General features: G+C 40.0%; 8 non-coding genes across 8 annotated transcripts; all 8 read right to left on the reverse strand.

Moving 5' to 3' along the window:
- Positions 1-11,850: 11,850 nt before the first annotated feature.
- trnae-cuc (transfer RNA glutamic acid (anticodon CUC)) lies at positions 11,851-11,922 on the reverse strand. Its single transcript has one exon. It is a non-coding gene; the product is annotated as a tRNA-Glu (tRNA).
- Positions 11,923-13,363: 1,441 nt separating this feature from the next.
- trnay-gua (transfer RNA tyrosine (anticodon GUA)) lies at positions 13,364-13,452 on the reverse strand. The gene is given in 2 exon segments: positions 13,364-13,399; positions 13,416-13,452. It is a non-coding gene; the product is annotated as a tRNA-Tyr (tRNA).
- A 1,453-nt stretch (positions 13,453-14,905) lies between these two features.
- On the reverse strand, positions 14,906-14,994 carry trnay-gua (transfer RNA tyrosine (anticodon GUA)). Its single transcript is given in 2 exon segments — positions 14,906-14,941; positions 14,958-14,994. It is a non-coding gene; the product is annotated as a tRNA-Tyr (tRNA).
- A 1,452-nt stretch (positions 14,995-16,446) lies between these two features.
- trnay-gua (transfer RNA tyrosine (anticodon GUA)) lies at positions 16,447-16,535 on the reverse strand. Its single transcript is given in 2 exon segments — positions 16,447-16,482; positions 16,499-16,535. It is a non-coding gene; the product is annotated as a tRNA-Tyr (tRNA).
- A 1,449-nt stretch (positions 16,536-17,984) lies between these two features.
- trnay-gua (transfer RNA tyrosine (anticodon GUA)) lies at positions 17,985-18,073 on the reverse strand. The gene is given in 2 exon segments: positions 17,985-18,020; positions 18,037-18,073. It is a non-coding gene; the product is annotated as a tRNA-Tyr (tRNA).
- Positions 18,074-19,525: 1,452 nt separating this feature from the next.
- trnay-gua (transfer RNA tyrosine (anticodon GUA)) lies at positions 19,526-19,614 on the reverse strand. Its single transcript is given in 2 exon segments — positions 19,526-19,561; positions 19,578-19,614. It is a non-coding gene; the product is annotated as a tRNA-Tyr (tRNA).
- A 1,452-nt stretch (positions 19,615-21,066) lies between these two features.
- trnay-gua (transfer RNA tyrosine (anticodon GUA)) lies at positions 21,067-21,155 on the reverse strand. The gene is given in 2 exon segments: positions 21,067-21,102; positions 21,119-21,155. It is a non-coding gene; the product is annotated as a tRNA-Tyr (tRNA).
- A 1,451-nt stretch (positions 21,156-22,606) lies between these two features.
- On the reverse strand, positions 22,607-22,695 carry trnay-gua (transfer RNA tyrosine (anticodon GUA)). The gene is given in 2 exon segments: positions 22,607-22,642; positions 22,659-22,695. It is a non-coding gene; the product is annotated as a tRNA-Tyr (tRNA).
- Between the last annotated feature and the right edge of the window lie 13 nt (positions 22,696-22,708).

Here is a 22,708-nt window from a genome sequence, read left to right on the forward strand (position 1 = left end):
AGGATACTGCAGTGCAAATTGGTCCACAATTTGAAATGGTACATACAGTGGGTCAGAAGTTTACAAACACTAGGTTGGCTGTGCCTTTAAACAACTTGGACAATGACCAAAAATGATGTCCTGGCTTTAGAATCTTCTGATAGGCTAATTGACATAATTTGAGTCAATTGGAGGTGTACCTGTAGATGTATTTCATGGCCTGCCTTCAAACTCAGTGCCTCTTTGCTTGAGATCATGGGATTTTCAAAAGAAATCAGCCAAGACCTCAGAAATAAAATGTAGTCCTCAGAAGGACACTGCAGGGCAAATAATTTTGTAATTAGAAGTGGTACAGATATTCCCTGACCGGGAATCGAACCCGGGCCGCAGCGGTGAGAGCGCCGAATCCTAACCACTAGACAACCAGGGAAGGATGCCGCAAGTCAAATTGTTTCACAATTTGAAATGGTACATACAGTTGAAGTCTGAAGTTTACATACACTTAGGTTGGAGTCATTAAAACTTGTTTGTCAACCATTCCACACATTTCTTGTTAACAAACTATAGTTTTGGCAAGTCGGTTAGGACATCTACTTTGTGCATGACACAAGTAATTTTTCCAAAATTTGTTTACAGACAGATTATTTCACTTATAATTCAGTGTATCACAAATCCAGTGGGTCAGAAGTTTACAAACACTAGGTTGGCTGTGCCTTTAAACAACTTGGACAATGACCAAAAATGATGTCCTGGCTTTAGAATCTTCTGATAGGCTAATTGACATAATTTGAGTCAATTGGAGGTGTACCTGTAGATGTATTTCATGGCCTGCCTTCAAACTCAGTGCCTCTTTGCTTGAGATCATGGGATTTTCAAAAGAAATCAGCCAAGACCTCAGAAATAAAATGTAGTCCTCAGAAGGACAATGCAGGGCAAATAATTTTGTAATTTTAAGTGGTACAGATATTCCCTGACCGGGAATCGAACCCGGGCCACGGCGGTGAGAGCACCGAATCCTAACCACTAGACAACCTGGGAAGGATCCCGCAAGTCAAATTGTTTCACAATTTGAAATGGTACATACAGTTGAAGTCTGAAGTTTACATACACTTAGGTTGGAGTCATTAAAACTCGTTTGTCAACCATTCCACACATTTCTTGTTAAAAAACTATAGTTTTGGCAAGTCGGTTAGGACATCTACTTTGTGCATGACACAAGTAATTTTTCCAAAATTTGTTTACAGACAGATTATTTCACTTATAATTCAGTGTATCACAAATCCAGTGGGTCAGAAGTTTACAAACACTAGGTTGGCTGTGCCTTTAAACAACTTGGACAATGACCAAAAATGATGTCCTGGCTTTAGAATCTTCTGATAGGCTAATTGACATAATTTGAGTCAATTGGAGGTGTACCTGTAGATGTATTTCATGGCCTGCCTTCAAACTCAGTGCCTCTTTGCTTGAGATCATGGGATTTTCAAAAGAAATCAGCCAAGACCTCAGAAATAAAATGTAGACCTCAGAAGCACACTGCAGGGCAAATCATTTTGTAATTTGAAGTGGTACAGATATTCCCTGACCGGGAATCGAACCCGTGCCGCGGCGGTGAGAGCTCCGAATCCTAACCACTAGACAACCAGGGAAGGATACTGCAATTCAAATTGTTTCACAAATTTGAAATGGTACATACAGTTGAAGTCTGAAGTTTACATACACTTAGGTTGGAGTCATTAAAACTTGTTTGTCAACCATTCCACACATTTCTTGTTAACAAACTATAGTTTTGGCAAGTCGGTTAGGACATCTACTTTGTGCATGACACAAGTAATTATTCCAAAATTTGTTTTCAGACAGATTATTTCACTTATAATTCAGTGTATCACAAATCCAGTGGTTCAGAAGTTTACAAACACTAGGTTGGCTGTGCCTTTAAACAACTTGGACAATGACCAAAAATGATGTCCTGGCATTAGAATCTTCTGATAGGCTAATTGACATAATTTGAGTCAATTGGAGGTGTACCTGTAGATGTATTTCATGGCCTGCCTTCAAACTCAGTGCCTCTTTGCTTGAGATCATGGGATTTTCAAAAGAAATCAGCCAAGACCTCAGAAATAAAATGTAGTCCTCAGAAGGACACTGCAGTGCAAATAATTTTGTAATTTGAAGTGGTACAGATATTCCCTGACCGGGAATCGAACCCGTGCCGCGGCGGTGAGAGCTCCGAATCCTAACCACTAGACAACCAGGGAAGGATACTGCAATTCAAATTGTTTCACAATTTGAAATGGTACATACAGTTGAAGTCTGATGTTTACATACACTTAGGTTGGAGTCATTAAAACTCGTTTGTCAACCATTCCACACATTTCTTGTTATCAAACTATAGTTTTGGCATGTCGGTTAGGACATCTACTTTGTGCATGACACAAGTAATTTTTCCAAAATTTGTTTACAGACAGATTATTTCACTTATAATTCAGTGTATCACAAATCCAGTGGGTCAGAAGTTGACAAACACTAGGTTGGCTGTGCCTTTAAACAACTTGGACAATGACCAAAAATGATGTCCTGGCTTTAGAATCTTCTGATAGTCTAATTGACATAATTTGAGTCAATTGGAGGTGTACCTGTAGATGTATTTCATGGCCTGCCTTCAAACTCAGTGCCTCTTTGCTTGAGATCATGGGATTTTCAAAAGAAATCAGCCAAGACCTCAGAAATAAAATGTAGTACTCAGAAGGACGCTGCAGGGCAAATCATTTTGTAATTGGAAGTGGTAGAGGTATTCCCTGACCGGGAATCGAACCCGGGCGGTGAGAGCGCCGAATCCTAACCACTAGACAACCAGGGAAGGATACTGCAATTCAAATTGTTTCACAATTTGAAATGGTACATACAGTTGAAGTCTGAAGTTTACATACACTTAGGTTGGAGTCATTAAAACTTGTTTGTCAACCATTCCACACATTTCTTGTTAACAAACTATAGTTTTGGCAAGTCGGTTAGGACATCTACTTTGTGCATGACACAAGTAATTATTCCAAAATTTGTTTTCAGACAGATTATTTCACTTATAATTCAGTGTATCACAAATCCAGTGGTTCAGAAGTTTACAAACACTAGGTTGGCTGTGCCTTTAAACAACTTGGACAATGACCAAAAATGATGTCCTGGCTTTAGAATCTTCTGATAGGCTAATTGACATAATTTGAGTCAATTGGAGGTGTACCTGTAGATGTATTTCATGGCCTGCCTTCAAACTCAGTGCCTCTTTGCTTGAGATCATGGTATTTTCATAAGAAATCAGCCAAGACCTCAGAAATAAAATGTAGTCCTCAGAAGGACACTGCAGGGCAAATAATTTTGTAATTTGAAGTGGTACAGATATTCCCTGACCGGGAATCGAACCCGGGCCGCAGCGGTGAGAGCGCCGAATCCTAACCACTAGACAACCAGGGAAGGATGCCGCAAGTCAAATTGTTTCACAATTTGAAATGGTACATACAGTTGAAGTCTGAAGTTTACATACACTTAGGTTGGAGTCATTAAAACTTGCTTGTCAACCATTCCACACATTTCTTGTTAACAAACTATAGTTTTGGCAAGTCGGTTAGGACATCTACTTTGTGCATGACACAAGTAATTTTTCCAAAATTTGTTTACAGACAGATTATTTCACTTATAATTCAGTGTATCACAAATCCAGTGGGTCAGAAGTTTACAAACACTAGGTTGGCTGTGCCTTTAAACAACTTGGACAATGACCAAAAATGATGTCCTGGCTTTAGAATCTTCTGATAGGCTAATTGACATAATTTGAGTCAATTGGAGGTGTACCTGTAGATGTATTTCATGGCCTGCCTTCAAACTCAGTGCCTCTTTGCTTGAGATCATGAGATTTTCAAAAGAAATCAGCCAAGACCTCAGAAATAAAATGTAGACCTCAGAAATACACTGCAGGGCAAATCATTTTGTAATTTGAAGTGGTACAGATATTCCCTGACCGGGAATCGAACCCGGGCCGCGGCGGTGAGAGCTCCGAATCCTAACCACTAGACAACCAGGGAAGGATACTGCAATTCAAATTGTTTCACAAATTTGAAATGGTACATACAGTTGAAGTCTGAAGTTTACATACACTTAGGTTGGAGTCATTAAAACTTGTTTGTCAACCATTCCACACATTTCTTGTTAACAAACTATAGTTTTGGCAAGTCGGTTAGGACATCTACTTTGTGCATGACACAAGTAATTATTCCAAAATTTGTTTTCAGACAGATTATTTCACTTATAATTCAGTGTATCACAAATCCAGTGGTTCAGAAGTTTACAAACACTAGGTTGGCTGTGCCTTTAAACAACTTGGACAATGACCAAAAATGATGTCCTGGCATTAGAATCTTCTGATAGGCTAATTGACATAATTTGAGTCAATTGGAGGTGTACCTGTAGATGTATTTCATGGCCTGCCTTCAAACTCAGTGCCTCTTTGCTTGAGATCATGGGATTTTCAAAAGAAATCAGCCAAGACCTCAGAAATAAAATGTAGTCCTCAGAAGGACACTGCAGTGCAAATAATTTTGTAATTTGAAGTGGTACAGATATTCCCTGACCGGGAATCGAACCCGTGCCGCGGCGGTGAGAGCTCCGAATCCTAACCACTAGACAACCAGGGAAGGATACTGCAATTCAAATTGTTTCACAATTTGAAATGGTACATACAGTTGAAGTCTGATGTTTACATACACTTAGGTTGGAGTCATTAAAACTCGTTTGTCAACCATTCCACACATTTCTTGTTATCAAACTATAGTTTTGGCATGTCGGTTAGGACATCTACTTTGTGCATGACACAAGTAATTTTTCCAAAATTTGTTTACAGACAGATTATTTCACTTATAATTCAGTGTATCACAAATCCAGTGGGTCAGAAGTTGACAAACACTAGGTTGGCTGTGCCTTTAAACAACTTGGACAATGACCAAAAATGATGTCCTGGCTTTAGAATCTTCTGATAGTCTAATTGACATAATTTGAGTCAATTGGAGGTGTACCTGTAGATGTATTTCATGGCCTGCCTTCAAACTCAGTGCCTCTTTGCTTGAGATCATGGGATTTTCAAAAGAAATCAGCCAAGACCTCAGAAATAAAATGTAGTACTCAGAAGGACGCTGCAGGGCAAATCATTTTGTAATTGGAAGTGGTAGAGGTATTCCCTGACCGGGAATCGAACCCGGGCGGTGAGAGCGCCGAATCCTAACCACTAGACAACCAGGGAAGGATACTGCAATTCAAATTGTTTCACAATTTGAAATGGTACATACAGTTGAAGTCTGATGTTTACATACACTTAGGTTGGAGTCATTAAAACTCGTTTGTCAACCATTCCACACATTTCTTGTTATCAAACTATAGTTTTGGCATGTCGGTTAGGACATCTACTTTGTGCATGACACAAGTAATTTTTCCAAAATTTGTTTACAGACAGATTATTTCACTTATAATTCAGTGTATCACAAATCCAGTGAGTCAGAAGTTTACAAACACTAGGTTGGCTGTGCCTTTAAACAACTTGGACAATGACCAAAAATGATGTCCTGGCTTTAGAATCTTCTGATAGGCTAATTGACATAATTTGAGTCAATTGGAGGTGTACCTGTAGATGTATTTCATGGCCTGCCTTCAAACTCAGTGCCTCTTTGCTTGAGATCATGGTATTTTCATAAGAAATCAGCCAAGACCTCAGAAATAAAATGTAGTCCTCAGAAGGACACTGCAGGGCAAATAATTTTGTAATTTGAAGTGGTACAGATATTCCCTGACCGGGAATCGAACCCGGGCCGCAGCGGTGAGAGCGCCGAATCCTAACCACTAGACAACCAGGGAAGGATGCCGCAAGTCAAATTGTTTCACAATTTGAAATGGTACATACAGTTGAAGTCTGAAGTTTACATACACTTAGGTTGGAGTCATTAAAACTTGCTTGTCAACCATTCCACACATTTCTTGTTAACAAACTATAGTTTTGGCAAGTCGGTTAGGACATCTACTTTGTGCATGACACAAGTAATTTTTCCAAAATTTGTTTACAGACAGATTATTTCACTTATAATTCAGTGTATCACAAATCCAGTGGGTCAGAAGTTTACAAACACTAGGTTGGCTGTGCCTTTAAACAACTTGGACAATGACCAAAAATGATGTCCTGGCTTTAGAATCTTCTGATAGGCTAATTGACATAATTTGAGTCAATTGGAGGTGTACCTGTAGATGTATTTCATGGCCTGCCTTCAAACTCAGTGCCTCTTTGCTTGAGATCATGAGATTTTCAAAAGAAATCAGCCAAGACCTCAGAAATAAAATGTAGACCTCAGAAATACACTGCAGGGCAAATCATTTTGTAATTTGAAGTGGTACAGATATTCCCTGACCGGGAATCGAACCCGGGCCGCGGCGGTGAGAGCTCCGAATCCTAACCACTAGACAACCAGGGAAGGATACTGCAATTCAAATTGTTTCACAATTTGAAATGGTACATACAGTTGAAGTCTGATGTTTACATACACTTAGGTTGGAGTCATTAAAACTCGTTTGTCAACCATTCCACACATTTCTTGTTATCAAACTATAGTTTTGGCATGTCGGTTAGGACATCTACTTTGTGCATGACACAAGTAATTTTTCCAAAATTTGTTTACAGACAGATTATTTCACTTATAATTCAGTGTATCACAAATCCAGTGGGTCAGAAGTTTACAAACACTAGGTTGGCTGTGCCTTTAAACAACTTGGACAATGACCAAAAATGATGTCCTGGCTTTAGAATCTTTTGATAGGCTAATTGACATAATTTGAGTCAATTGGAGGTGTACCTGTAGATGTATTTCATGGCCTGCCTTCAAACTCAGTGCCTCTTTGCTTGAGATCATGGGATTTTCAAAAGAAATCAGCCAAGAACTCAGAAATAAAATGTAGACCTCAGAAGGACGCTGCAGGGCAAATCATTTTGTAATTGGAAGTGGTAGAGATATTCCCTGACCGGGAATCGAACTCGGGCCGTGGCAGCGCCGAATCCTAACCACTAGACAACCAGGGAAGGATACTGCAATTCAAATTGTCTCACAATTTGAAATGGTACATACAGTTGAAGTCTGATGTTTACATACACTTAGGTTGGAGTCATTAAAACTTGTTTGTCAACCATTCCACACATTTCTTGTTAACAAACTATAGTTTTGGCAAGTCGGTTAGGACATCTACTTTGTGCATGACACAAGTAATTATTCCAAAATTTGTTTACAGACAGATTATTTCACTTATAATTCAGTGTATCACAAATCCAGTGGGTCAGAAGTTTACAAACACTAGGTTGGCTGTGCCTTTAAACAACTTGGACAATGACCAAAAATGATGTCCTGGCTTTAGAATCTTCTGATAGGCTAATTGACATAATTTGAGTCAATTGGAGGTGTACCTGTAGATGTATTTCATGGCCTGCCTTCAAACTCAGTGCCTCTTTGCTTGAGATCATGGGATTTTCAAAAGAAATCAGCCAAGACCTCAGAAATAAAATGTAGTCTTCAGAAGGACAATGCTGGGCAAATAATTTTGTAATTTGAAGTGGTACAGATATTCCCTGACCGGGAATCGAACCCGGGCCGCGGCGGTGAGAGCACCGAATCCTAACCACTAGACAACCTGGGAAGGATCCCGCAAGTCAAATTGTTTCACAATTTGAAATGGTACATACAGTTGAGGTCTGAAGTTTACATACACTTAGGTTGGAGTCATTAAAACTCGTTTGTCAACCATTCCACACATTTCTTGTTAACAAACTATAGTTTTGGCAAGTCGGTTAGGACATCTACTTTGTGCATGACACAAGTAATTTTTCCAAAATTTGTTTACAGACAGATTATTTCACTTATAATTCAGTGTATCACAAATCCAGTGGGTCAGAAGTTTACAAACACTAGGTTGGCTGTGCCTTTAAACAACTTGGACAATGACCAAAAATGATGTCCTGGCTTTAGAATCTTCTGATAGGCTAATTGACATAATTTGAGTCAATTGGAGGTGTACCTGTAGATGTATTTCATGGCCTGCCTTCAAACTCAGTGCCTCTTTGCTTGAGATCATGGGATTTTCAAAAGAAATCAGCCAAGACCTCAGAAATAAAATGTAGACGTCAGAAGGACACTGCAGGGCAAATCATTTTGTAATTTGAAGTGGTACAGATAGTCCCTGACCGGGAATCGAACCCGGGCCGCGGCGGTGAGACAACCAGGAAAGGATACTCCAATTCAAATTGTTTCACAATTTGAAATGGTACATACAGTTGAAGTCTGATGTTTACATACACTTAGGTTGGAGTCATTAAAACTCGTTTGTCAACCATTCCACACATTTCTTGTTATCAAACTATAGTTTTGGCATGTCGGTTAGGACATCTACTTTGTGCATGACACAAGTAATTTTTCCAAACTTTGTTTACAGACAGATTATTTCACTTATAATTCAGTGTATCACAAATCCAGTGGGTCAGAAGTTTACAAACACTAGGTTGGCTGTGCCTTTAAACAACTTGGACAATGACCAAAAATGATGTCCTGGCTTTAGAATCTTCTGATAGGCTAATTGACATAATTTGAGTGAATTGGAGGTGTACCTGTAGATGTATTTCATGGCCTGCCTTCAAACTCAGTGCCTCTTTGCTTGAGATCATGGGATTTTCAAAAGAAATCAGCCAAGACCTCAGAAATAAAATGTAGTCCTCAGAAGGACACTGCAGGGCAAATAATTTTGTAATTTGAAGTGGTACAGATATTCCCTGACCGGGAATCGAACCCGGGCCGCAGCGGTGAGAGCGCCGAATCCTAACCACTAGACAACCAGGGAAGGATGCCGCAAGTCAAATTGTTTCACAATTTGAAATGGTACATACAGTTGAAGTCTGAAGTTTACATACACTTAGGTTGGAGTCATTAAAACTCGTTTGTCAACCATTCCACACATTTCTTGTTAACAAACTATAGTTTTGGCAAGTCGGTTAGGACATCTACTTTGTGCATGACACAAGTAATTTTTCCAAAATTTGTTTACAGACAGATTATTTCACTTATAATTCAGTGTATCACAAATCCAGTGGGTCAGAAGTTTACAAACACTAGGTTGGCTGTGCCTTTAAACAACTTGGACAATGACCAAAAATGATGTCCTGGCTTTAGAATCTTCTGATAGGCTAATTGACATAATTTGAGTGAATTGGAGGTGTACCTGTAGATGTATTTCATGGCCTGCCTTCAAACTCAGTGCCTCTTTGATGAGATCATGGGATTTTCAAAAGAAATCAGCCAAGACCTCAGAAATAAAATGTAGTCCTCAGAAGGACACTGCAGGGCAAATAATTTTGTAATTTGAAGTGGTACAGATATTCCCTGACCGGGAATCGAACCCGGGCCGCAGCGGTGAGAGCGCCGAATCCTAACCACTAGACAACCAGGGAAGGATGCCGCAAGTCAAATTGTTTCACAATTTGAAATGGTACATACAGTTGAAGTCTGAAGTTTACATACACTTAGGTTGGAGTCATTAAAACTCGTTTGTCAACCATTCCACACATTTCTTGTTAACAAACTATAGTTTTGGCAAGTCGGTTAGGACATCTACTTTGTGCATGACACAAGTAATTTTTCCAAAATTTGTTTACAGACAGATTATTTCACTTATAATTCAGTGTATCACAAATCCAGTGGGTCAGAAGTTTACAAACACTAGGTTGGCTGTGCCTTTAAACAACTTGGACAATGACCAAAAATGATGTCCTGGCTTTAGAATCTTCTGATAGGCTAATTGACATAATTTGAGTCAATTGGAGGTGTACCTGTAGATGTATTTCATGGCCTGCCTTCAAACTCAGTGCCTCTTTGCTTGAGATCATGGGATTTTCAAAAGAAATCAGCCAAGACCTCAGAAATAAAATGTAGTCCTCAGAAGGACAGGGCAGGGCAAAAAATTTTGTAATTTGAAGTGGTACAGATATTCCCTGACCGGGAATCGAACCCGGGCCACAGCGGTGAGAGCACCGAATCCTAACCACTAGACAACCAGGGAAGGATACCGCAATTCAAATTGTTTCACAATTTGAAATGGTACATACAGTTGAAGTCTGAAGTTTACATACACTTAGGTTGGAGTCATTAAAACTTGTTTGTCAACCATTCCACACATTTCTTGTTAACAAACTATAGTTTTGGCAAGTCGGTTAGGACATCTACTTTGTGCATGACACAAGTAATTTTTCCAAAATTTGTTTACAGACAGATTATTTCACTTATAATTCAGTGTATCACAAATCCAGTGGGTCAGAAGTTTACAAACACTAGGTTGGCTGTGCCTTTAAACAACTTGGACAATGACCAAAAATGATGTCCTGGCTTTAGAATCTTCTGATAGGCTAATTGACATAATTTGAGTCAATTGGAGGTGTACCTGTAGATGTATTTCATGGCCTGCCTTCAAACTCAGTGCCTCTTTGCTTGAGATCATGGGATTTTCAAAAGAAATCAGCCAAGACCTCAGAAATAAAATGTAGTCTTCAGAAGGACAATGCTGGGCAAATAATTTTGTAATTTGAAGTGGTACAGATATTCCCTGACCGGGAATCGAACCCGGGCCGCGGCGGTGAGAGCACTGAATCCTAACCACTAGACAACCTGGGAAGGATCCCGCAAGTCAAATTGTTTCACAATTTGAAATGGTACATACAGTTGAAGTCTGAAGTTTACATACACTTAGGTTGGAGTCATTAAAACTCGTTTGTCAACCATTCCACACATTTCTTGTTAACAAACTATAGTTTTGGCAAGTCGGTTAGGACATCTACTTTGTGCATGACACAAGTAATTTTTCCAAACTTTGTTTACAGACAGATTATTTCACTTATAATTCAGTGTATCACAAATCCAGTGGGTCAGAAGTTTACAAACACTAGGTTGGCTGTGCCTTTAAACAACTTGGACAATGACCAAAAATGATGTCCTGGCTTTAGAATCTTCTGATAGGCTAATTGACATAATTTGAGTCAATTGGAGGTGTACCTGTAGATGTATTTCATGGCCTGCCTTCAAACTCAGTGCCTCTTTGCTTGAGATCATGGGATTTTCAAAAGAAATCAGCCAAGACCTCAGAAATAAAATGTAGTCCTCAGAAGGACACTGCAGGGCAAATAATTTTGTAATTTGAAGTGGTACAGATATTCCCTGACCGGGAATCGAACCCGGGCCACAGCGGTGAGAGCACCGAATCCTAACCACTAGACAACCAGGGAAGGATACCGCAATTCAAATTGTTTCACAATTTGAAATGGTACATACAGTTGAAGTCTTAAGTTTACATACACTTAGGTTGGAGTCATTAAAACTTGTTTGTCAACCATTCCACACATTTCTTGTTAACAAACTATAGTTTTGGCAAGTCGGTTAGGACATCTACTTTGTGCATGACACAAGTAATTTTTCCAAAATTTGTTTACAGACAGATTATTTCACTTATAATTCAGTGTATCACAAATCCAGTGGGTCAGAAGTTTACAAACACTAGGTTGGCTGTGCCTTTAAACAACTTGGACAATGACCAAAAATGATGTCCTGGCTTTAGAATCTTCTGATAGGCTAATTGACATAATTTGAGTCAATTGGAGGTGTACCTGTAGATGTATTTCATGGCCTGCCTTCAAACTCAGTGCCTCTTTGCTTGAGATCATGGGATTTTCAAAAGAAATCAGCCAAGACCTCAGAAATAAAATCTAGACCTCAGAAGGACACAGCAGGGCAAATCGTTTTGTAATTTTAAGTGGTACAGATATTCCCTGACCGGGAATCGAACCCGGGCCACGGCGGTGAGAGCGCCGAATCCTAACCACTAGACAACCAGGGAAGGATACTGCAATTCAAATTGTTTCACAATTTGAAATGGTACATACAGTTGAAGTCTTAAGTTTACATACACTTAGGTTGGAGTCATTAAAACTTGTTTGTCAACCATTCCACACATTTCTTGTTAACAAACTATAGTTTTGGCAAGTCGGTTAGGACATCTACTTTGTGCATGACACAAGTCATTTTTCCAAAATTTGTTTACAGACAGATTATTTCACTTATAATTCAGTGTATCACAAATCCAGTGGGTCAGAAGTTTACAAACACTAGGTTGGCTGTGCCTTTAAACAACTTGGACAATGACCAAAAATGATGTCCTGGCTTTAGAATCTTCTGACAGGCTAATTGACATAATTTGAGTCAATTGGAGGTGTACCTGTAGATGTATTTCATGGCCTGCCTTCAAACTCAGTGCCTCTTTGCTTGAGATCATGGGATTTTCAAAAGAAATCAGCCAAGACCTCAGAAATAAAATGTAGACCTCAAAAGAACACTGCAGGGCAAATCATTTTGTAATTTTAAGTGGTACAGATATTCCCTGACCGGGAATCGAACCCGGGCCGTGGCGGTGAGAGCGCCGAATCCTAACCACTAGACAACCAGGGAAGGATGTCGCAAGTCAAATTGTTTCACAATTTGAAATGGTACATACAGTTGAAGTCTGAAGTTTACATACACTTAGGTTGGAGTCATTAAAACTTGTTTGTCAACCATTCCACACATTTCTTGTTAACAAACTATAGTTTTGGCAAGTCGGTTAGGACATCTACCTTGTGCATGACACAAGTAATTTTTCCAAAATTTGTTTACAGACTGATTATTTCACTTATAATTCAGTGTATCACAAATCCAGTGGGTCAGAAGTTTACAAACACTAGGTTGGCTGTGCCTTTAAACAACTTGGACAATGACCAAAAATGATGTCCTGGCTTTAGAATCTTCTGATAGGCTAATTGACATAATGTGAGTCAATTGGAGGTGTACCTGTAGATGTATTTCATGGCCTGCCTTCAAACTCAGTGCCTCTTTGCTTGAGATCATGGGATTTTCAAAAGAAATCAGCCAAGACCTCAGAAATAAAATGTAGACCTCAGAAGGACACGGCAGGGCAAATCATTTTGTAATTTTAAGTGGTACAGATATTCCCTGACCGGGAATCGAACCCGGTCCGCGGCGGTGAGAGCGCCGAATCCTAACCACTAGACAACCAGGGAAGGATGCCGCAAGTCAAATTGTTCCACAATTTGAAATGGTACATACAGTTGAAGTCTGAAGTTTACATACACTTAGGTTGAAGTCATTAAAACTTGTTTGTCAACCATTCCACACATTTCTTGTTAAGGAAACGTGAAATGCACATTTTATTCTCTATAGGGGGATGTGCGAACAACAGGTAAAAATAGTGTTTGGGGCGCATTGATGAGGCAGAAAAAGGTTCCTCCTTCGAGCCGGACTTGAACCAGCAACCTAAGGATTTCAGCATTTAGCGTTCTACAGTCCTCCGCTCTACCAACTGAGCTATCGAAGGGACATGGAAAAACCATTGGAGCAAAAGGTACATGTTTGAACCGTAGCATTGAGTTGAATCTTTTCTGCCACATGTTGATCAACGTTGACCATTCAGCAATGGTGAGATTTCCGTGTATTGAGCGCTCGTCAGAACTGCCGAAATGTCCACAAACGGGTCTTTCCAGGCACAACTTTCTTCAATTATGGAGACGCTGATGACGTCTGCCGTTGCAGAGATGACAAAACGGGGTTACCAGTTTTGTGAATTTAGTAGGTTATCGCACATATATACCATTTCAAATTGTTTGGTTTCCTCCAAACATAACAATGGTCATCATGGCCAAACAGTTCTATTTTTGTTTCATCAGACCAGAGGACATTTCTCCAAAAAGTAGGATCTTTGTCCCCAAACTGTAGTCTGGCATTTTTATGGTGGGTTGGAGCAGTAGCTTCTTCCTTGCTGAGCGGCATTTCAGGTTCTGTTGACATAGGACTCGTTTGACTGTGGATATAGATACTTTTGTACCTGTTTCCTCCAGCATCTTCACAAGGTCCTTTGCTGTTCTTCTGGGATTGATTTGCACTTTTCGCACAAAAGTACGTTCATCTCTAGGAGACAGAACACGTCTCTTTCCTGAGAGGTATGAAGGCTGCGTGGCCCCATGGTGTTTATACTTGTGTACTATTTTTTGTTATTGATGAACGTGGTACCTTCAGGCGTTTGGAAATTGCTCCCAAGGATGAACCAGACTTGTGGAGGTCTACATTTTATTTCTGAGGTCTTGGCTGATTTCTTTTGATTTTCCCATGATGTCAAGCAAAGAGGCACTGAGTTTGAAGGTAGGCCATGAAATACATCTACAGGTACACCTCCAATTGACTCAAATGATGTCAATTAGCCTATCAGAAGCTTCTAAAGCCATGACATCATTTTCGGGATATTTCCAAGCTGTTTAAAGGCACAGCCAATTTAGTGTATGTAAACTTCTGACCCACTGGATTTGTTATACAGTGAACTAGAAGTGATATAATCTGTCTGTAAACAATTTTGGGAAAAAAGACTTCAGGGAACTTGTTGTTCTGAATTGTTCTTTACTATTTTCTGAGTTAACTTGGATTCTTTCTTAATTAGGAAACTGGAAATGCACGTTTTATTCTCTATAGGGAATGTGCGAACAACAGGCAAATGTATATCTTATAGGTGCATTTATGAGGTAGGAAAAGGGTCCTCCTTAAGTCGGATTTCAGCATTTAGTGTTCTACGGTCCTCTGCTATACCAAACTGAGCTATTGAATGTGGTGAATTGTGGATAAACTTGAAGTGTTTTGAATTCTTCTGTATGATTGGATTCGTACACCTAGACTATTCTTTAAGGAAACGTGAAATGCACATTTTATTCTCTATAGGGGGATGTGCGAACAACAGGTAAAAATAGTGTTTGGGGCGCATTGATGAGGCAGAAAAATATTCCTCCTTCGAGCCGGAATTGAACCAGCGACTTAAGGATTTCAGCATTTAGCATTCTACAGTCCTCCGCTCTACCAACTGAGCTATCGAAGGGACATGGAAAAACTATTGGAGCAAAAGGTACATGTTTGAACCGTAGCATTGAGTTGAATCTTTTCTACCAGATGTTGATCAACGTTGACCATTCAGCAATGGTGAGATTTCCGTGTATTGAGCGCTCGTCAGAACTGCCTAAATGTCCACAAACGGGTCTTTCCAGGCACAACTTTCTTCAATTATAGAGACGCTGATGACGTCTGCCGTTGCAGAGATTACAAAACGGGGTTACCAGTTTTGTGAATTTAGTAGGTTATCGCACATATATACCATTTCAAATTGTTTGGTTTCCTCCAAACATAACAATGGTCATCATGGCCAAACAGTTCTATTTTTGTTTCATCAGACCAGAGGACATTTCTCCAAAAAGTAGGATCTTTGTCCCCAAACTGTAGTCTGGCATTTTTATGGCGGGTTGGAGCAGTAGCTTCTTCCTTGCTGAGCGGCATTTCAGGTTCTGTTGACATAGGACTCGTTTGACTGTGGATATAGATACTCTTGTACCTGTTTCCTCCAGCATCTTCACAAGGTCCTTTGCTGTTCTTCTGGGATTGATTTGCACTTTTCGCACAAAAGTACGTTCATCTCTAGGAGACAGAACACGTCTCTTTCCTGAGAGGTATGAAGGCTGCGTGGCCCCATGGTGTTTATACTTGCGTACTATTTTTTGTTATTGATGAATGTGGTACCTTCAGGCGTTTGGAAATTGCTCCCAAGGATGAACCAGACTTGTGGAGGTCTACATTTTATTTCTGAGGTCTTGGCTGATTTCTTTTGATTTTCCCATGATGTCAAGCAAAGAGGCACTGAGTTTGAAGGTAGGCCATGAAATACATCTACAGGTACACCTCCAATTGACTCAAATGATGTCAATTAGCCTATCAGAAGCTTCTAAAGCCATGAGATCATTTTCGGGATATTTCCAAGCTGTTTAAAGGCACAGCCAATTTAGTGTATGTAAACTTCTGACCCACTGGATTTGTTATACAGTGAACTAGAAGTGATATAATCTGTCTGTAAACAATTTTGGGAAAAATGACTTCAGGGAACTTGGTGTTCTGAATTGTTCTTTACTATTTTCTGAGTTAACTTGGATTCTTTCTTAATTAGGAAACTGGAAATGCACGTTTTATTCTCTATAGGGAATGTGCGAACAACAGGCAAATGTATATCTTATAGGTGCATTTATGAGGTAGGAAAAGGGTCCTCCTCAAGTCGGATTTCAGCATTTAGTGTTCTACAGTCCTCTGCTATACCAACTGAGCTATTGAATGTGGTGAATTGTGGATAAACTTGAAGTGTTTTGAATTCTTCTGTATGATTGGATTCGTACACCTAGACTATTCTTTAAGGAAACGTGAAATGCACATTTTATTCTCTATAGGGGGATGTGCGAACAACAGGTAAAAATAGTGTTTGGGGCGCATTGATGAGGCAGAAAAATGTTCCTCCTTCGAGCCGGAATTGAACCAGCGACCTAAGGATTTCAGCATTTTGCGTTCTACAGTCCTCCGCTCTACCAACTGAGCTATCGAAGGGACATGGAAAAACTATTGGAGCAAAAGGTACATGTTTGAACCGTAGCATTGAGTTGAATCTTTTCTACCAGATGTTGATCAACGTTGACCATTCAGCAATGGTGAGATTTCCGTGTATTGAGCGCTCGTCAGAACTGCCGAAATGTCCACAAACGGGTCTTTCCAGGCACAACTTTCTTCAATTATGGAGATGCTGATGACGTCTGCCGTTGCAGAGATTACAAAACGGGGTTACCAGTTTTGTGAATTTAGTAGGTTATCGCATATATATACCATTTCAAATTGTTTGGTTTCCTCCAAACATAACAATGGTCATCATGGCCAAACAGTTCTATTTTTGTTTCATCAGACCAGAGGACATTTCTCCAAAAAGTAGGATCTTTGTCCCCAAACTGTAGTCTGGCATTTTTATGGCGGGTTGGAGCAGTAGCTTCTTCCTTGCTGAGCGGCATTTCAGGTTCTGTTGACATAGGACTCGTTTGACTGTGGATATAGATACTTTTGTACCTGTTTCCTCCAGCATCTTCACAAGGTCCTTTGCTGTTCTTCTGGGATTGATTTGCACTTTTCGCACAAAAGTACGTTCATCTCTAGGAGACAGAACACGTCTCTTTCCTGAGAGGTATGAAGGCTGCGTGGCCCCATGGTGTTTATACTTGCGTACTATTTTTTGTTATTGATGAACGTGGTACCTTCAGGCGTTTGGAAATTGCTCCCAAGGATGAACCAGACTTGTGGAGGTCTACATTTTATTTCTGAGGTCTTGGCAGATTTCTTTTGATTTTCCCATGATGTCAAGCAAAGAGGCACTGAGTTTGAAGGTAGGCCATGAAATACATCTACAGGTACACCTCCAATTGACTCAAATGATGTCAATTAGCCTATCAGAAGCTTCTAAAGCCATGACATCATTTTCGGGATATTTCCAAGCTGTTTAAAGGCACAGCCAATTTAGTGTATGTAAACTTCTGACCCACTGGATTTGTTATACAGTGAACTAGAAGTGATATAATCTGTCTGTAAACAATTTTGGGAAAAATGACTTCAGGGAACTTGTTGTTCTGAATTGTTCTTTACTATTTTCTGAGTTAACTTGGATTCTTTCTTAATTAGGAAACTGGAAATGCACGTTTTATTCTCTATAGGGAATGTGCGAACAACAGGCAAATGTATATCTTATAGGTGCATTTATGAGGTAGGAAAAGGGTCCTCAAGTCGGATTTCAGCATTTAGTGTTCTACGGTCCTCTGCTATACCAACTGAGCTATTGAATGTGGTGAATTGTGGATAAACTTGAAGTGTTTTGAATTCTTCTGTATGATTGGATTCGTACACCTAGACTATTCTTTAAGGAAACGTGAAATCCACATTTTATTCTCTATAGGGGGATGTGCGAACAACAGGTAAAAATAGTGTTTGGGGCGCATTGATGAGGCAGAAAAATGTTCCTCCTTCGAGCCGGAATTGAACCAGCGACCTAAGGATTTCAGCATTTAGCGTTCTACAGTCCTCCGCTCTACCAACTGAGCTATCGAAGGGACATGGAAAAACTATTGGAGCAAAAGGTACATGTTTGAACCGTAGCATTGAGTTGAATCTTTTCTACCAGATGTTGATCAACGTTGACCATTCAGCAATGGTGAGATTTCCGTGTATTGAGCGCTCGTCAGAACTGCCGAAATGTCCACAAACGGGTCTTTCCAGGCACAACTTTCTTCAATTATGGAGACGCTGATGACGTCTGCCGTTGCAGAGATTACAAAACGGGGTTACCAGTTTTGTGAATTTAGTAGGTTATCGCACATATATACCATTTCAAATTGTTTGGTTTCCTCCAAACATAACAATGGTCATCATGGCCAAACAATTCTATTTTTGTTTCATCAGACCAGAGGACATTTCTCCAAAAAGTAGGATCTTTGTCCCCAAACTGTAGTCTGGCATTTTTATGGCGGGTTGGAGCAGTAGCTTCTTCCTTGCTGAGCGGCATTTCAGGTTCTGTTGACATAGGACTCGTTTGACTGTGGATATAGATACTTTTGTACCTGTTTCCTCCAGCATCTTCACAAGGTCCTTTGCTGTTCTTCTGGGATTGATTTGCACTTTTCGCACAAAAGTACGTTCATCTCTAGGAGACAGAACACGTCTCTTTCCTGAGAGGTATGAAGGCTGCGTGGCCCCATGGTGTTTATACTTGCGTACTATTTTTTGTTATTGATGAACGTGGTACCTTCAGGCGTTTGGAAATTGCTCCCAAGGATGAACCAGACTTGTGGAGGTCTACATTTTATTTCTGAGGTCTTGGCTGATTTCTTTTGATTTTCCCATGATGTCAAGCAAAGAGGCACTGAGTTTGAAGGTAGGCCATGAAATACATCTACAGGTACACCTCCAATTGACTCAAATGATGTCAATTAGCCTATCAGAAGCTTCTAAAGCCATGACATCATTTTCGGGATATTTCCAAGCTGTTTAAAGGCACAGCCAATTTAGTGTATGTAAACTTCTGACCCACTGGATTTGTTATACAGTGAACTAGAAGTGATATAATCTGTCTGTAAACAATTTTGGGAAAAATGACTTCAGGGAACTTGTTGTTCTGAATTGTTCTTTACTATTTTCTGAGTTAACTTGGATTCTTTCTTAATTAGGAAACTGGAAATGCACGTTTTATTCTCTATAGGGAATGTGCGAACAACAGGCAAATGTATATCTTATAGGTGCATTTATGAGGTAGGAAAAGGGTCCTCCTCAAGTCGGATTTCAGCATTTAGTGTTCTACGGTCCTCTGCTATACCAACTGAGCTATTGAATGTGGTGAATTGTGGATGAACTTGAAGTGTTTTGAATTCTTCTGTATGATTGGATTCGTACACCTAGACTATTCTTTAAGGAAACGTGAAATGCACATTTTATTCTCTATAGGGGGATGTGCGAACAACAGGTAAAAATAGTGTTTGGGGCGCATTGATGAGGCAGAAAAATGTTCCTCCGTCGAGCCGGAATTGAACCAGCGACCTAAGGATTTCAGCATTTAGCGTTCTACAGTCCTCCGCTCTACCAACTGAGCTATCGAAGGGACATGGAAAACCTATTGGAGCAAAAGGTACATGTTTGAACCGTAGCATTGAGTTGAATCTTTTCTACCAGATGTTGATCAACGTTGACCATTCAGCAATGGTGAGATTTCCGTGTATTGAGCGCTCGTCAGAACTGCCGAAATGTCCACAAACGGGTCTTTCCAGGCACAACTTTCTTCAATTATGGAGACGCTGATGACGTCTGCCGTTGCAGAGATTACAAAACGGGGTTACCAGTTTTGTGAATTTAGTAGGTTATCGCACATATATACCATTTCAAATTGTTTGGTTTCCTCCAAACATAACAATGGTCATCATGGCCAAACAGTTCTATTTTTGTTTCATCAGACCAGAGGACATTTCTCCAAAAAGTAGGATCTTTGTCCCCAAACTGTAGTCTGGCATTTTTATGGCGGGTTGGAGCAGTAGCTTCTTCCTTGCTGAGCGGCATTTCAGGTTCTGTTGACATAGGACTCGTTTGACTGTGGATATAGATACTTTTGTACCTGTTTCCTCCAGCATCTTCACAAGGTCCTTTGCTGTTCTTCTGGGATTGATTTGCACTTTTCGCACAAAAGTACGTTCATCTCTAGGAGACAGAACACGTCTCTTTCCTGAGAGGTATGAAGGCTGCGTGGCCCCATGGTGTTTATACTTGCGTACTATTTTTTGTTATTGATGAACGTGGTACCTTCAGGCGTTTGGAAATTGCTCCCAAGGATGAACCAGACTTGTGGAGGTCTACATTTTATTTCTGAGGTCTTGGCTGATTTCTTTTGATTTTCCCATGATGTCAAGCAAAGAGGCACTGAGTTTGAAGGTAGGCCATGAAATACATCTACAGGTACACCTCCAATTGACTCAAATGATGTCAATTAGCCTATCAGAAGCTTCTAAAGCCATGACATCATTTTCGGGATATTTCCAAGCTGTTTAAAGGCACAGCCAATTTAGTGTATGTAAACTTCTGACCCACTGGATTTGTTATACAGTGAACTAGAAGTGATATAATCTGTCTGTAAACAATTTTGGGAAAAATGACTTCAGGGAACTTGTTGTTCTGAATTGTTCTTTACTATTTTCTGAGTTAACTTGGATTCTTTCTTAATTAGGAAACTGGAAATGCACGTTTTATTCTCTATAGGGAATGTGCGAACAACAGGCAAATGTATATCTTATAGGTGCATTTATGAGGTAGGAAAAGGGTCCTCCTCAAGTCGGATTTCAGCATTTAGTGTTCTACGGTCCTCTGCTATACCAACTGAGCTATTGAATGTGGTGAATTGTGGATGAACTTGAAGTGTTTTGAATTCTTCTGTATGATTGGATTCGTACACCTAGACTATTCTTTAAGGAAACGTGAAATGCACATTTTATTCTCTATAGGGGGATGTGCGAACAACAGGTAAAAATAGTGTTTGGGGCGCATTGATGAGGCAGAAAAATGTTCCTCCGTCGAGCCGGAATTGAACCAGCGACCTAAGGATTTCAGCATTTAGCGTTCTACAGTCCTCCGCTCTACCAACTGAGCTATCGAAGGGACATGGAAAACCTATTGGAGCAAAAGGTACATGTTTGAACCGTAGCATTGAGTTGAATCTTTTCTACCAGATGTTGATCAACGTTGACCATTCAGCAATGGTGAGATTTCCGTGTATTGAGCGCTCGTCAGAACTGCCGAAATGTCCACAAACGGGTCTTTCCAGGCACAACTTTCTTCAATTATGGAGACGCTGATGACGTCTGCCGTTGCAGAGATTACAAAACGGGGTTACCAGTTTTGTGAATTTAGTAGGTTATCGCACATATATACCATTTCAAATTGTTTGGTTTCCTCCAAACATAACAATGGTCATCATGGCCAAACAGTTCTATTTTTGTTTCATCAGACCAGAGGACATTTCTCCAAAAAGTAGGATCTTTGTCCCCAAACTGTAGTCTGGCATTTTTATGGCGGGTTGGAGCAGTAGCTTCTTCCTTGCTGAGCGGCATTTCAGGTTCTGTTGACATAGGACTCGTTTGACTGTGGATATAGATACTTTTGTACCTGTTTCCTCCAGCATCTTCACAAGGTCCTTTGCTGTTCTTCTGGGATTGATTTGCACTTTTCGCACAAAAGTACGTTCATCTCTAGGAGACAGAACACGTCTCTTTCCTGAGAGGTATGAAGGCTGCGTGGCCCCATGGTGTTTATACTTGCGTACTATTTTTTGTTATTGATGAACGTGGTACCTTCAGGCGTTTGGAAATTGCTCCCAAGGATGAACCAGACTTGTGGAGGTCTACATTTTATTTCTGAGGTCTTGGCTGATTTCTTTTGATTTTCCCATGATGTCAAGCAAAGAGGCACTGAGTTTGAAGGTAGGCCATGAAATACATCTACAGGTACACCTCCAATTGACTCAAATGATGTCAATTAGCCTATCAGAAGCTTCTAAAGCCATGACATCATTTTCGGGATATTTCCAAGCTGTTTAAAGGCACAGCCAATTTAGTGTATGTAAACTTCTGACCCACTGGATTTGTTATACAGTGAACTAGAAGTGATATAATCTGTCTGTAAACAATTTTGGGAAAAAAGACTTCAGGGAACTTGTTTTCTGAATTGTTCTTTACTATTTTCTGAGTTAACTTGGATTCTTTCTTAATTAGGAAACTGGAAATGCACGTTTTATTCTCTATAGGGAATGTGCGAACAACAGGCAAATGTATATCTTATAGGTGCATTTATGAGGTAGGAAAAGGGTCCTCCTCAAGTCGGATTTCAGCATTTAGTGTTCTACGGTCCTCTGCTATACCAACTGAGCTATTGAATGTGGTGAATTGTGGATAAACTTGAAGTGTTTTGAATTCTTCTGTATGATTGGATTCGTACACCTAGACTATTCTTTAAGGAAACGTGAAATGCACATTTTATTCTCTATAGGGGGATGTGCGAACAACAGGTAAAAATAGTGTTTGGGGCGCATTGATGAGGCAGAAAAATGTTCGTCCTTCGAGCCAGATTTGAACCAGCGACTTAAGGATTTCAGCATTTAGCATTCTACAGTCCTCCGCTCTACCAACTGAGCTATCGAAGGGACATGGAAAAAC

This window comes from Salvelinus fontinalis, unplaced genomic scaffold (genome assembly GCF_029448725.1).
Source record: "Salvelinus fontinalis isolate EN_2023a unplaced genomic scaffold, ASM2944872v1 scaffold_0162, whole genome shotgun sequence".
Lineage (NCBI taxonomy): Eukaryota > Metazoa > Chordata > Actinopteri > Salmoniformes > Salmonidae > Salvelinus > Salvelinus fontinalis.